Genomic DNA, 2,500 nt, shown 5'->3' on the forward strand with positions numbered 1-2,500 from the left:
GGATGATGGCTCCAGCTGGCGCCCCGGCACTTTCTGTGGCATTGATGCTCGGTTTCAAAGACAAACGTGCGCAGGGCCAGGGGACCGCGGATGACTGCTCGTGCTGGCCCCGTTGGGCGGCATTGATGGTGTGTTGCAGAGAGCATGTGCGATTGCAAGTGTCGGCCGGGTTTGGGTTCCCTTGGGCTTTCGGGCGCCTTGGACGCAGTCTTGCGAAGACCATGGGCACAAGGCCCCGTCCTGGCCCCTTGTTCGATTCGCTCTCGTCTTGCGCTTGCTTCCAAGGTCCTCCATGACCTTCCCCATGGCCTTGCTAGATCCCCCCCATGACGCATGACCTCTGTCCGTTGATTGGTTTTGAGTGCACACCATGCCCGGCTTGGCACCGTGTTGTCGCGTGAGTGGCATTTGGATCGTGCATGGTGGTGGGCTACCTGCCAATGCGCACAAGCCTTGCACACTAGCCTTGCGCACGAGCCTTGCACAAAAGCCTTGGACACAAGCCTTGCGCACAAGCCATGCATACAAGCCTTGCTCACAAGCCTTGGGCACTGGCCCATCGCACTAGCCTTGCACACAAGCCTTGCGAACTAGCCTTGGGCACGAGCCTTGCGCAGTAGCCTTGGGCACTAGCCTTGCACACAACCCTTGGGCACTAGCCTTGCGCACCAGCCTTGCCCACAAGCCTTGCACAGCAGCCTTGCACACTAGCCTTGCATACAAGCCTTGCACACTAGCCTTGCATACAAGCCTTGCACACTAGCCTTGCACCCAGGCCTTGCTCACTAGCCTTGGGCACTAGCCTTGCGCACTAGCCTTGGGCACTAGCCTTGCACACAGACCTTGGGCACGCAGGCCTTGCACGCTAGGCATGCTTGGGCAAGCAGCTCCCGCAACAAGTCGGCGGGTGTAGGCATGGTTGGGCGCAGATCCCGCATCGTCTCGTCGCGTCTGGGCGCAAACCCGTCGCGTCTCGTTGCGTCTTCAGAAGTCGTCGCTAACAGCACCTTTGGTTGCCACTGGTGGTTAGGCGGGTTGGTTGCGCAAACCCTATAGGAGGGTGGCATGCTGCGGGGCGCTGGAATGCGCAGGTTTAGGGCGTTTTTGCCCGGATAGGCACTGGAATGTGCTGGTTTTGGGCGTTTTTGCCTGGACAGGCTAAGGAATGGGCATGCTTTGGGCGTTTTTGCCCGGATAGGCACTGGAATGGGCTGGTTTTGGGCGTTTTTGCCTGGATAGGCTAAGGAATGGGGCATGCTTTGGGCGTTTTTGCCCGGGCAGGCACTGGAATGCCTGGCCTTGGCTGGGCATTGCTGGGTTGGGCTCCCTTGGCCTTTCAGGCGCCTTGGATGCTGTCTTGTGAAGACCATGGGCACAAGGCCATGGCATATAGTGAGGAATGGACCACGGTTGCCAAGGTTGCGCAAGTTTTGGGCATTTTTTGCCCGGATATGCCCAAGTATGCCCCGATAGGCCCGTTACGCCCCGGTATGAACGCGTATGCCCGGATAGACTCGGTATGCCTTGGGATACATGCGAATGCCCCGATAGGCTTGGTACGCCCCGATATGCGCACGTGTGCCCCAGTAGGGCTCGGTATGCCCCGGTATGTACGCGTGTGCCCTGATAGGCCCGGTATGCCCCGATATGCACACGTGTGCCCCAATAGGGGTCGGTATGCCCCGGTAGGTACGCGTGTGCCCCGTAGTGCACGTTTCGCAGAACTCCCCGCATGTCCCGCCCCTATATGTAATACTTACTTACTTACTTACTTTCTTTCTTGCTTGCTTGCAATGGTTGGGAGTGCCCGGCATGCCCCGCTGCAGAGACCAAGGGCGCAATGACTTGGCACCGCGGATGCCGGGACTCCGGCACTTCCCGTGGCACTGATGGTTGGTTCCAAAGACAAAAGGCCGTGCAAGGCCACCGCACCGCTGATGATTTTGCTCGTGCTGGCGCCGTTGTGTGGCCAAAGAACATGCGCGAATGCTCGTGTCGGAAGGGTTGGTGTCCTGGCCCCGTCGGGTGTCACGAATGCTCGGTTGCGAAGACCATGGGACCAAAGCCATGGCACGTCGGATGATGGCTCCAGCTGGCGCCCGGGCACTTTCTGTGGCATTGATGCTCGGTTTCAAAGACAAACGTGCGCAGGGCCAGGGGACCGCGGATGACTGCTCGTGCTGGCCTCGTTGGGCGGCATTGATGGTCGGTTGCAAAGAAAATGCGCGATTGCTCGTGTCGGGGACTGGCAAGCCAAGGCCAAGCGAGCCATGGCAACGCGGATGATGGCTCCAGCTGGCGCCCCGTCACTTTCTGTGGCATTGATGCTCGGTTTCAAAGACAAACGTGCGCAGGGCCAGGGGACCGCGGATGACTGCTCGTGCTGGCCTCGTTGGGCAGCATTGATGGTCGGTTGCAAAGAAAATGCGCGATTGCTCCTGTCGGGGACTGGCAAGCCAAGGCCAAGCGAGCCATGGCAACGCGGATGATGGCTCCAGCT

This window comes from Tasmannia lanceolata, unplaced genomic scaffold (assembly GCF_043159265.1).
Source record: "Tasmannia lanceolata isolate RefF3 unplaced genomic scaffold, GAP_Taslan_0.1 ptg000140c, whole genome shotgun sequence".
Lineage (NCBI taxonomy): Eukaryota > Viridiplantae > Streptophyta > Magnoliopsida > Canellales > Winteraceae > Tasmannia > Tasmannia lanceolata.